We start from the raw sequence: 13,179 nt of genomic DNA, 5'->3' as shown, positions 1-13,179 counted from the left end.
CCTAAGGTATCTGAGATGTCTGTGAGGGGCTGCCAGATATGACACGAGACATTTGGTTGAGCTGTTGATCTGCAGAGTGGCAGCTGGAGGCCTGCAGGGATACCATATGGTGCCTAAAATGGTGCTATTCACCCATTTAAGCAGTGAGAGGGTTAGAAAGCAGCAGCGCAGCCTCTTTGAGCTGTGCCTGTGTTAGCAGGTGGCCTGGAACAAGTAGGGCAGACCTGTAGCACAGAGGAGCTGGTGCAGAGGACCCAGTGTGTACCCTCCACGTTATTTCAGAGGTTTGTTTCAGACCAGCTCTAATCAGGTCACATTGACTGGTCTTGTGTTAGCGGCTGTAGTGCAATGAGTGTGCTTCTACACCAGATCTTTTGTTTTAGCCTTGTCTGGATGGGGTCCAGTTCGCAGACACCAGGACTGTTCCACAAGGTGAAGCAAAGCATGGTGAGGAGGGGTAGTCAGGAGGATCACTTCAAAATTGTGTTCCTGATGCAAGCTGAAATGCTAATGTGGATGTATGATGCAGATGTAATGTAAAAGCAACGTGTCTCTCTTGGAAGGGTTTCCTCAGAGCCAAAACAGACTTTGGGTCTGGTTTCTTCTGTTTCCTGATTGAGGGCTAACCTGGAACATGCTACAGATGCTTTTGGTCCATGTTCCCAGGTTGTCTGCAGGGGGTAACCACAGGGTGGGAGCAGGGAAGAGTGGATTTTGGTGCTCAATTGGCCCCGTCCTGCAGTAGCGTGGGGTGTAGCCATGGTGCTTACCCAGTGTTGGGAGCAGTAAGTGCTGCTGTCAGCCTGAGAGATGAGGAAAACTCTTGAATACCAAATTTCAGCAGTGAAATGTAAGGCTGGTGTTCAGTCATTCCCCTCCCAAAAATAAAAGTTTGCAAGACAAAGACTAATTCCCTGAAGTCACATGCTATGAGGTGACATGCAGACTCTTTCAGAAGACATGAAATACCTATCTCCACTACAGGTACAGTTTCATAGCCAGGATTTTTACCATTATTTTCTGTAGAGGTAACATGCAATTTTGTTACAGGATCATAGAATTGTTTGGGTTGGAAGGGACCTTAAAGATCGTGTACTTCCAACCCCCCTGCCATGGGCAGGGACACCTCCTGCTAGACCAGGTTGCTCAAAGCCCCATCCAGCCTGGCCTTGAACCTTTCCAGGGATGGGGCACCCACAGCTTCCCTGGGCAACCTGTTCCTTTACATACAAAGTGATGTTTTATCAAGTAGGAGTTCACTGTGCTGAGTGCCTGGAACTAATGCATGGTGGCTAGAGAGGCCAGTTCTTCACCAGGTTTTCTTTACTGTTCAGTCTTTTGTGTCTTTTCCCCATAGCATTACAGCTTCTACAAATTTGCCTAAAAATGTGCATGCTGCCTCCACTATCCATTCCTTACAGTTTCAGAGTCTGGAGAGTCAGGACACTCCATGAGACTCTGATGGAAGGAAAAATGTCTCTCTTCAAGCTCTGGATAAACAAAGACCCCAAAGAGTTTTTATTTTTATTTCCCTATTTTTTTATTATTTTTTTTTTTAAGGAATGAGTAATTGTTATTTGTCTGTTAAAATTCATTAGCTTTTTTAGCCCCAGTTCCTCTATTTTCTTAGTTTAAATATTTGAAGAAACACATAAGACTGAATTGTTGCTGCAGGGGGCTGCACTGACTTTGATCTTTTAAATGGAAAGCTATGTTCAATACAATTAAATCAGCTCTTTTGTAAAGACAAAGATCATCACCCTCTGGCTTAATTTAGCTAAACAGATGTAGGATTTATGTAAATATACAGTCATTGTAATGGGAAACAAAAGCTAGAATACCCTGCCATTAGTGTAAAAATGCATTCTGTGTTACCAGCTGGTCAGCCATGACCTTTTATTCAGCCATAGAGACAGTGCATGTCATGTACTGCAAAGCAGGGGAAATGACAAAAAATGTTATGTCCGCAAACTCATTGCTTATGAAAAAAGCCAGCCAGTAAAAGCCCCATTTTAAGCACACGACAGGTACAGAATGAGTTCTAGTGGGGCAATTTACTTTTTCTGCAGCTCTTCCCCTCTCCCTGGGGCCAGCTGTACAGGTAAAAGTTTCGTGCAGTCTGCATATTTGCTTGGGCTGTCAGTTTTCTTTCGCAAAAGATGCTGTAGTCAAGCAGGCACATCTTTTCTTGAGAGGACGGAAGACACAGCTTCTGTAGAGGACATATATGACTTCCCAGAGCTGTAAGTCTCTTGGGCTGATTACTCTGAGGCTTTTGTTGGGATATGAACACTTTTGTAGAGGATCATTTCCAAATAAGCTTTCCTTGACTCTTGTGGTATTGGTGAGACTGGCATGTGGTTGGAGTGGTAAGTAACGACACGGTGCTAAGGAGTCTCACCTGCTGATGCAAGCAGGTTTCCTCAGGTTTCCGTACGTTGACACACAGAAGATACTGTGCTGCTGTTGTCTCTGAGGTTTGTTCTGTATCCAGCTGCATGTACTCCTTGTTCCCAGCCTGTAAGCTTTCGGGTTGAATGCTCCAGTCTATGACTGCAGCTCCCAGAAACTTTCTTTTCCCTCCTGCATGCCAAAGTGCTGGCAACACAACCTTCAGACACCCCTGATACCCATCTTATCCCTCAAAAAAAAAAATTCCTCTAACATCTTAAGACTATTTTTAGTTTTCACTCCAAAATGGGATGCAATTCTTGTGTCAGGTTGGCAAAAATGGCTCTGTGCCAGTATTTTACTTTGAGTTTTCTCACTCTACAACAGTATTTTCCTGGAGCTGGTTGCTTGGGTGTGTCTGTTCTCAAATGATATCCTTAATAATGTAGTTCATGTATTATTTTTGTGTACTACGTATGTGTATTGCCCAAACAGTATGAGTTTTTCTCTGCTTTTCCATTTTCCATATGATATTTGTTTGATAAATGGAATATAGGCTATTTTAGTGAAGGGAAAGCACTTAAGTTAGCTTTTATTCAGCAGTTCCAAGCTTCTGAACTGCCGTTGGGTTTAACTGTGGTATTTGGGATCAGAAGCCTTTAACTGGGTCTGACTCTGCTTCCTGGTAGCAGCACTGCTGCTCAGTTATGAGCAGGATTCCCATATGACTCCTGTAACACAGCAAAGAGTTCAGCTCTAGAGTTCATCTACTTTACAATTACAGCTGCCTCCCTCGGAGGATGCATCATCTGTGCAACAAACTGCTCTCAAGGTACTGTAAAAAGCCTTTCCTTTTTCTGTGTGGGAGTTTCACAGAGCAGACAGCTAGGAAATGATCTGAATGTGCATAGGAAATGAAGACTTACTTATCTGCAGCTGCAATTCAAAGGAAGCACCTATATGTAGCATTGCCAGCAATAACCCGAAATAGATTCACTTTCTCAAAGCATTTGATCTTAGGAAAAAAATTGCTTGGCATTTTATGAAGTTTTTCTTATAAATCTGAATCTGTTGGGACAAAACCTGTTGCTCACATAAGTCTCTAGAGACACTGGATTAGTTTTTTTTTGGGATGATTTTGCATTATTCAGAAGGGATAGGGGTTGCTACCCTCATCTTGTTCTCCAAAGAAGTTATTTGGGCAGTTTTTTTTCAGGGTAAAACAAAAGTGCAGCTACAGGACTGACATGGAGAAGGGGAACAGGATGGTATACAGCCACTTGTACACATGAGCTCATGGGCCACAACAGTCCCCGACGTCCACCTGACCACAGAGCCCTGGGACACTACCTATGCCTCAGAAATCTGATCAAACAATATTGCAGGTGGCTGCAGAAAGCTCCTTGAGGAGGGCAATGAGAAACAGGGGAAGTTTTCCAACACAAAGGAAACAGCCTGGGAGCTGCTCTGGGTTTGCAGCCCACCAGCCACAAAGGAGATCTGAGTCAGAAGGGAATCAGTGAGGGCTGTGCTCAGCCCATGCTGTAATGAAGAATGAGATGGGAAAAATAGGGAATATTCAAAAAGGTAGGTTCAAAGGAGCACACATTTCCCTCCTAGAAGGTCACGCCACAAAAAGTACAGTAAATATTCCATACAAAATTAGCAATGGAAAAAAATGAAGAAAATGCAAAGGGTGGAGGCACATCTGTTTCAAAACCTCATAATCTGTGATAGAATCATACTGATGCAAGATTGCAAGATTGCAAGGATGCAAGGATGCTGGACTGGATGCACACCATCCTGAACTGTGCATGTTAGTATGTGTGCATGTGTGTATGTGTGCACATTGTGTGCTGGGGGAATACGTAGGGAATTAAATCTTTCTCTGAATACATAGCTTAGTTATATGACAGAAATTATTTTTCAGATGCCTCCTACCTGTAAGTTTCGTGTACAACTGTGGGTCAGTGGATCCCAGAAGTTCACCTGGGCTGCCTGTATAGCTCACCAGTGGGCAGAAATGGCACATGCATAACCTGATCCATGCAAGGGACACTCCAATGGGTGCAATGCTGCACATACGTTGTTTTGCTTCCCTAGGTCTGAATGACATTTAGCACACTTCTAAAACCACTGCATCTGTTATTCAGTCTGCACAATGTTCCCTTAGTAGAGCATGACTTTTCCCACAGAAGACAGACAAGGGTGTTGATTTCCTAATCTTTTCCCCACAGGGATGAAAGAGCAAGAACGCTTTTATTTCCGAAGCAATGTTAGCCTGACTCTTACCAGAGAAAAGAGACAAGAGATTGAAACGTTGAAAGAAGAGTAAGGATCTGACCTGTGCTTATGTCTTCTTGGAATGTATTTTGTCAATCTGTTGTACAAAGGAAGAACATTTCTGTCCCTGTGCTTTCAAGGTCAGTGGGTGAGCCCTGGCCAGTCTTTTCACTGGAGGGTACCACCAAGGTGAGGTTGCACTCCTGGGCAGACCTGAGTAATGCATCCAATAGGGAGGAGGGTTTAGTATGGACCTTCTGCTCAGTCTTTCCACTTTGGTACTTGTGGAGACCTTTAAGCTATGCGTAATTGATGTAACAAGTTCCTTGATTGAAGTCTATACTCTGGATGTAAAATGCAGGTACCTCAATCATTCTTCTGACTTCATGTTTGGCAGGCAGATAGCAAAAAAATGATGTATTGATCAATTTTTAGAAAACATCAGCAATAGGGATGGGAGAAATGTTTTGGACATGATTAAAACTCTTAAATCAAACCTAGCAGCCCAACAAACTTCTCAAGAAGCTTCTGAAGCTCAACTTCTCTCACACATACACCTCTCCCTGCCTTCACCCAGGACTATAAATGCTGAAGCAATGAGAAATCCTGCTCTCAGAGGGGTCTGTATCAATAAAACCACAGCAGACTTGAAAGCTTTGGGGGGAGGCTTGTTCTCACCATTGTTTCACCTCTCTGAGGGTTTGTTTTTGTTTTGTTCTCTTCCTCGACAGCTGTACTTATGAAGAGAGAAAGGAATATATTGTAGATGCTGTTGTTTGTATACTGCAGGAAAAATTGTAGAGGTAAGCCATTTTAGGATTTCCCTTTGCCAGGTTAAGGAGCAGAAAATAGCAGCAGAATTGGAGGTATTGAAATAAGAGGGGGTGAAGAGATGACCAATGAGAAGGAGAAGAAAGATTTCTGTAATCAAACTCTTTGTTCTAGTTTCTAGAGAAACAGCTTTTTAGTAAATACCAAACCTTGCTTTACCTTGGTTTACAGTGTTGGGGAGAAAATAGGCAGAAACATACTAGCACACTGCAGGAAAAAAAGCAAATCATGTGGTGATTTAGCCAGTGGTATAGCCAGTTGGGACAGGGAAAGCCCTGAATCCAGTGCCAGGAAATCGAGCACAGCTGGGGCATCTTCAGGTTTGCTTCTGTGTCCTGGGTTTGGCACTGTGTTAAAGTTGTGCACAGCCTGTGGAGCCGGGGTAAGTCACAGGAGTCTGGATCTGGGTCTGAACTTGAGAGGTCGTGGCTGCTTCAGCTGGGGATTTTGGGTTACGTCCATTAAGGATTATCACTCTGAGCTCTGATATTCTTTCTCAGTGTGGAATTAACAGGATCCACATGGTGGATTTGGAATCTAATATTCAGATGTGGAGAGCCCTGGGCTCTAAGCCCCCAGTCTTTAACAGGAGCTGTGCACATGCTGGGGCTCAGGTTATCAGGTCCTGCGTGTTGGTCAGTGGTGGGAAAGCATCTCACCCTGTTTCAGGCAGTGGAAGAGGTTTACAGCCCCAAGATTTACTTGTTTTCAAGTGCTTCAGTAAGAAGAATCAAATATTTGAAGCAACAAGAGTTTTATGGGAAATATTTAAAGGAACTTCAAAAGACCTCCCTGTCCTTAGAATCTGGTCGATAGCGTATAAGGGCATGGAAGGAACAGCATTTCTTTTAGACAAATATGTTTTATTCCTTTTGACAAATGTTTTCTTCTCTAAGGGCTGTCTTCCCATCCCAGACAGAAGCAGGGATCTAGGATTGCATGCTTTTTCCATCACCGGCTGTCTGCCTGCATACGTGACCTATTGATGTCCCTGGTGATCTGTGCAGAGACTTGTACAGAAAGGAGTGCTGCCTCTTGACATTAAGATTCATTTTGACCTCCAGAAAAAGGATTTTTGGTGAGAATTCGGGGAGTGAATTTTGCCTGAGGCAGGCTCCTGTACCATGAAATCTTCCCCTTGCTGGGCCATGGGATCCCGAAGGGAGATGCAGGGAGCTGGGTTCCCCTCCACAAAGTCTGGGAGGAGGAGGGGAGGGAGGACAGAGCCCCAGCGACCCAAGGGAGGTGACTGTGGGCTTTGGCAGGTTCCCTTGCAGATCAACAGACCCTGGGACTTTATTTGCAGGGTGGCCAACATCTGACAAAACAATCTGCTGGAAGCCTCATTGAAGGAACCTTGCAGACTTTCCTGCTGCTTGCCCAGATTTCCCCACAGAGGGAGCAGATCTGGCACGGGTAATGGGAGCAGTCTGATTTCAAAACGCACCGTGCCATAAATTCCATCAAAGGAAGAAGCACCGTGGATCAGACGGCAGGCTCCGACCCACCCGCCCCACTCCGTTTGCCTGCCTAAATCTGTTGGGATGCCAGTTCTTTTTCTTTTACTTTCTTTTACTCCTATTAATTCAGCATATCAAGCCTGCTTGTGCATAAAGGGAAATCTGCAGCACATTAGATTAACACTGTCTCTTCCGAAGTTGTTTGCAGTTCTGAAAGCCATCCTTCACAGTCGGTGTATAAATAATATCGAGCCACGAGAGGGAGCGAGAGTACTAAATAAGGCAGCTCGGGATTTAAGAGGGGGTTATACTTCTGGATAAGCACAGTCAGCTTTACAGTGATAAAGACACATAAAACATAAAGAGCTGGAAGAACGAGAGGTAGCGTGGGGTGGTGGCTCAGAAGGTAAGTGGTTGTATTAAAAAGCGGGAAACCAAACAATAGTTTAAAGCCATTTTGATACATGTGTTAGGTGTCGGGTTTTTTTTTCGATTCTTGATTTCTTTTTATAGAGAACACTGCCTGAGCTGCCGAATGGCATAGAGATGTAGCTGTTACAAGTACCTTTATACCATCTGTCTTAGAGAAAGGGAAAAGTGGAGTATTAAATAAAGTGATTAATCTGACCTTCACCTGCACAGAATTTAAACACAATATCTTTACAACAGCACTGCTGAAACAAGGTTTGCCTTTTCTGTCACTGCTCGCTTGTGTGGCTGTGAGCAAATCACCCAAACCCAGATCCTCAGGGATAATTAGGTAACTAATACTCAGAAAAATTGCAGAACTGAAGTACCTAAATAATACTGTAGTCCTATTTCCCCTATGCCTCATTTGCTCTATATGTCTGAAGTGAATGTGTTATAACTTCTTCCCCGCACAGAGAAACTAAATATGCTCAATACACTAAAGAGTGTAATAAGGTTATATGTTGCAGTTACCTGGGGCTCAGAGGCTTGGATTGTTACAACTAGCATAAAATAACTGGATTTTTTTTTTTTTTAAATGATGCTATTTTTTGTTTCAGTGCATCCTGGGCTGGTTTTCCATGCAGCCATGCAGAAGGCATGCTGCTGAGGCTACAAGCCAGGTACTCTGATTAAAAAGTCAAGATCCCCAGAGCTCTGCAGCAAGGCACGCACGACATTGATCCGGCTTCCTATTACAGACCTGTCTTTTGTGTCTCCCGAGTTTTATCAGTTTGCTTTATTGTAATGGGTTCGTTCAGGCTGCAATAATTAAGGGCGTGTCAGATTTTTCCATAATATGATCTTATTTTTCAATGAGCTATAAAATTTCACTCTTGGCTGCAACTTGACATATGTAGTTGAGAACCTGCTGCTTTTAAAGCATTTTTGAATGCCTTGAAACATTCTTTGAACCAAATTGGGCCATTAAGAAAAAGGGGACTGCACTCCATAATACGCTGGTTCTAAAAACCTCTTTCAAGTCAGTAGGAATTCCTCCCCCTCCTTCTCCTGATATCTTCTTTCAGGCCACAAATAATGGCAGGATCATATGAATTACTGGTGTTAAAGCTATTACAAAATTTCATTGTGGAGGTAACATATTAGCTCCACAGTTAAGGTTGTATTGAGTTTTGATTTTAAAGCAGGGAAAAAAATTATTGTTGAAAAATTAGTTGCGGTGCCTCAAAAATTACATGTACTGAGTAAGTCCATACCTCTTCTAAACAGTGTAAGTTGTGGTATTTATGGTGAAAGCTGCCTGAAACTTGTCCTTTTAAAACTCCATTTTTAATTTCCCATTTAGCTTCACTTTGACAATCTTTCTGAGTCAAAATATCCCCTGTAGCATGCTTGTGTGAATGCTTTTGGAAAAGCGTTAGCAAAACATCCGGGAAAATCATCACAGAAATGGTGCACTGATTCCCCAGCGTGGCATGCAGGGAAAGACAAGCTACTTCACCCATTTTAGAAAGTTTCAGCCACCATTTTATTGAAGCGCTCTAGCGCATCTCCATGATTTGCATCACATCTGAAACCTGAGTTGTATGCTACTCCTGACTAGGCGTCAGAAACATGCTTGTTGTGTTCCCCCCCCCAAAAAAAAAAAAAGCAAAAGCTATCAACATCTGGCCAAGTCATAAGCCTCTGCAGCCTTTCAACTCTCTGCAGCTCAAAGGAGCTTGTTAAAGAGACCTGATGCTCCCGTCTGTGAGCACGGGCTGGGGCTGAGCAGAGCTCTTCCCACAGCCTCATCACCCACATCCAGCGTCGGTCCTCAGGCAACTGGGCACAACGGCACAGCGCTGCTTCTGCCTGCCCTTCCGGCTCGCTGCTGGGGCTGCTGGGCGGCTAGAAGAAGAGCCCCATGATAGCAGGCTAAGGATCAAAAAACATTGGGATGAGCCAAAAGAGAGGAGCAACATACTCGAATGTGCACAAGGAGAAGCACTCTCCATGCAGAAGCAAGGGGCAGAGCTCATTGTGTTTTGAGGCTCAAGCTGCTGGTGAATGAGACAGGATTCAATTCAGCAAAATGTTTTCTGCTGTATCCCCACCTTGTACACTACATGAGATAGACAGCATTCAGGAGATGGATCAAGATGGGGATTTAGTGAAGCCTCATTAGAAAGGACCTTCATCTCACTATAAAAATAGGAAGCAGTGAAGGGTTTGCAGCCACGGGGTGGCTGCACAGGTTGTTAAAGCAGCGAGTGATACCTGCTCCTGCCCTCTGACTATGAAGCCCTACACGATCCTCGGTGGGGGATAACAATTTTCTCCCCAGCCCCTCCAAACAAACAATCTGCCAATAGATCCAATGTGGGGCCGATTTTTTTCAAGTAGATGTCAGATTTGGAGCAATCTGCCTGGACAATGTTCGGTTCCCAAAGCTGTCCCCTGAGGAGCCATCTCCTTCCTGCAACACACAGCTTGTCCCCTGCCAGTGGCCTCCATCCTTCGCTTGGTGCAGGCAGATGGGCCAGGGCTGGGGCAGGTCCAGCCGAGCCCCAGGGCTCTTGCAGGGTCAGGTTACTCTACATCGCAGGGCAAGAGGCATAAATCACTTTTTTTTTTTTTTTTTTAACAGGTGGTAACTGAGTGTGTGTGTTCCTCATTGTAGTGCCTACCAGGGGACATCTGGCGTCTAGTCTGCAGCAACACTGAGCTTTCAGGGTGACAACCGGAGTCAGTGGGAAATATGCTTGGAGTAAATAAAGCATCCTACAATAAATAAACTCCTGTAAAACAACATTGACAAAAAAAAAAAAAATCGCGTTTGGAATTTCAAATCAAGATTTAACAAATGAGGAGAAGGTTTTGATGTTAATATTTGTGCCTTTTTCCTCATCCATATCAGGTGAAGGGTGAGAACTATTCATGTCATAAGGATACTATCAGGACAAATCCATTTGCATACTATCCTGATGGAGCCATAGACAAATTTATCATGGAATTAGTAACTTCTTTCCCATGACTGAAGATTTCTGCAGGGATATTCCACTGAAGTGTTACTTTGAAAAAAGACAATAAAAGTAGAACTTTCTCAATATTTTTCAGCACAAAAGATACACATTTTTTTGCTACAAATGAAAAAAGAAAAGGTTTTAATTTGTTCGGAAATGGCAACTTGGCTTTACCCAGGATTTTCTTCCTCAGACTTAATAAAAAAAAATAAGTTTTTACTTCAATTTGGATGGAGACAGTTTGAAATGTCAGAGGCCCTGTCTAATTGAAAAAAACCCAAACCAAACCAAACTAAACAACCGAATAATTCTCTAAGAGATCTATTATTTTTAGAAAGATCTAAGAGCTCTTTTTTTCAGTGGCTACCTTCAGATGACTTCAGTGGTGCTAGAATTTTGTTCTTTGATCTTGGAAATGCATCCATGGCATCAAAGTGTGTGAGGTCCTTAGTAACAGCATTTCTGCTTTCAGATTTGCATAAATCCAGGAAAGAGGGTAGCATTAGAGCTCAGTGTCAGAGATTAACAAGGTACCATGTTTAAGCTAAGTGTGATTATCGCTGACCAAAATGGATAAAGGAATACATGTGAATAAATCAAAGGAATATAAATATTAATAGTGATAAAAATAATAACAAAGCATAATTATGACAGCTTCTGAGGGGTGAGAATCTGTGACTCTACCTAAGATGAAAATCAGGATTAAATCAAATAAATTAAAATGGTGTGGATGACAAGGGCATCAGACCCAGGTTTTTCCAGACAGGCAAGAAACAGATTGTAGCAGGTTTCATTTCAGACAGTACTCCAAAATGGTGCAAGAAATTTAAGTTCCTATATGAAACATAAATGTTAATCTAGGCAGCAAGAATGAAACCACAGTTAGAATGGACAGTAGTTTAGACAGGGTGATTTTTTTCAGCTGTCTTGCTCTGGCATATGTTGTTTTATTGAAAAGAATACACATGGTTTGAAATCACTGTGTCTTTCATCGAAGACAGATCAGGCAAAATTCCTTATAAAAATATTTCATATATTTTCTAAACGATTTACTGCTGCCAGAATCGGCAAGGGTGCATTATCTAGAGTGCAATCAAATGTCATGCTAGAAAAGCAGTAAAGCCTTTTTAATTAAAAACGTCATAAAGGCTTAAGTAAAATTATAGCTGCTGGTTACTGTAATCTTCTCAGAGGGGTACTCATGTGTGTATACGTGTGCCTGCGCCTGTGCGAGTGGGGGTATGTGAGTGTACTGGAGTGCAATAGAAAATGAACCCTGTACAAACAGTGAAGCCCAATGTCTGCAAGGGTTCATCTGAACTTGCAGCTGCGCATACGCTCCAGATGAACTCTTAACCCTTTCATGCTCCTGCGTGAATGCTGCACGGGTTCGACGTGCACAGCAAATGCTGGGAGCACAGTGAGTGCAGCCACCAAATAAGATGTGCATTTTGCAATGAACACGTGATTTAGAAACTTAGAAATTTAGGAAGTGGGCATTCTTGTCGGCACTGTGCTACTTATGCAATGTACCTTTGCCCCTCTTGGTGCTGGGGCTGACAGAGGAAGGGGAAGAGCTGGCCACGCTAAAGTCAGTGGAGCTCTAGTGGTTTGTGAACAGCTGAAATCTGAAGCAGGACGTCCCAGAATTGTTTGAGGCAGGATCACAGCAGGCAGCTGCCTTGAGACAGGCTGTTCCGTCTTAGGTACGCCCCAGCTCCAGTGGTATACGGGAGCACACCAGGAGTATATGGGAGAGTTACTACTTGAAGGCATGCACTGCTCCCACACAGATAACATTGCTGCCCTTATTCCCATCGCAGCAGCAGCAGGAAAGGCAAGCATTGCCATCCATAGTGCCCTGCTGCTTTTCCTTTCTGCCACACTTTTTCCTCCAACACCTTAACTAAGACCCCTTTATTGAAACTTTTGCCCCCTTCAGCCTCCCTGTCCGCTTTTCCACTTCCTCCTCCCCAGCCCCAACACAGACTCTATCACCAACAGTAATGCTGAATTTTGCGTTGAAAAGCTATGTTAAGTTATAACTACCCTGCTGCAATATTCAGAATTCCTACTTTACACGTGCTTGGCCATTACAATAACCAGCAACAACATGTAAATTCCAAACCTAACCATTGGCGTGTTAACGCTGACAATTCAGGCACAATATAACCGTGGACATTTATTCTTTAAAGGCTAAACTGTGGCTTTGCTGTGAGATCCATTCAAAAGACTGGATAATGCAATGTTGCCCCCGCAGCAGACTGCAAGGCAAGTTGAGTCACTAAACAACCTGCTCTAGCAGACACTCACAGTGTAATTTTTTGTGGAGCATCTGAGTCCTGTTGTTCCCTTGTGTGGCTTTGGAAGTTGCACCACAATTTGGCCCTAAAGGAAGTTTACATTATTTCGAGAAACAAGTTGCTGGAGTGGCCTGTCCTTTTGTTCAAATTCATTGAAACAAAGAGTTTGATGTGCCAGTACACAACTAATCACACAGAGCCTTGTACTCTCTGGTGGGTGTGTATCCTGGAAGCTGTGAGATAAAGTGCACCTTGTCATCCTTCTACTCTTGCAGTTATTTGTAGAACCTTTTACTTTTCTCATTTTAGAAAAAATATTGGCCGGGTTGACTTCATCAAAGTGCCTTACCAGCTCCCCTCAGTGCATTCTCTGGCTGCATTATCAGATGTTCAATGTAGAAGGTATAAATTTAAAAAAAAAAAAAAAAGCAAGCCTTTCCCCAACTGTACATTCTCTGCTCTCCATCACAAAAATAA

At 43.2% G+C, this 13,179-nt stretch overlaps 1 long non-coding RNA gene across 6 annotated transcripts; it reads left to right on the top strand.

Annotated features, from left to right (window-relative positions):
- The first annotated feature begins 1,146 nt into the window (after positions 1 to 1,146).
- Positions 1,147 to 8,931, top strand: LOC121090499. Of its 6 annotated transcripts, none has more exons than XR_005828590.1 (4): positions 1,147 to 3,223; positions 4,629 to 5,477; positions 6,402 to 6,583; positions 6,812 to 8,931. It is a non-coding gene; the product is annotated as an uncharacterized LOC121090499 (long non-coding RNA). The 6 variants fall into 6 exon arrangements; XR_005828588.1 differs by having other exon boundaries at positions 1,147 to 3,978; XR_005828591.1 differs by having other exon boundaries at positions 1,147 to 4,722; positions 5,406 to 5,477.
- The last annotated feature ends 4,248 nt before the right edge of the window (positions 8,932 to 13,179 follow it).

Source organism: Falco naumanni, chromosome 6 (genome assembly GCF_017639655.2).
Source record: "Falco naumanni isolate bFalNau1 chromosome 6, bFalNau1.pat, whole genome shotgun sequence".
Taxonomy (NCBI): domain Eukaryota; kingdom Metazoa; phylum Chordata; class Aves; order Falconiformes; family Falconidae; genus Falco; species Falco naumanni.
This window is presented reverse-complemented; position numbering and strand designations above follow the sequence as displayed.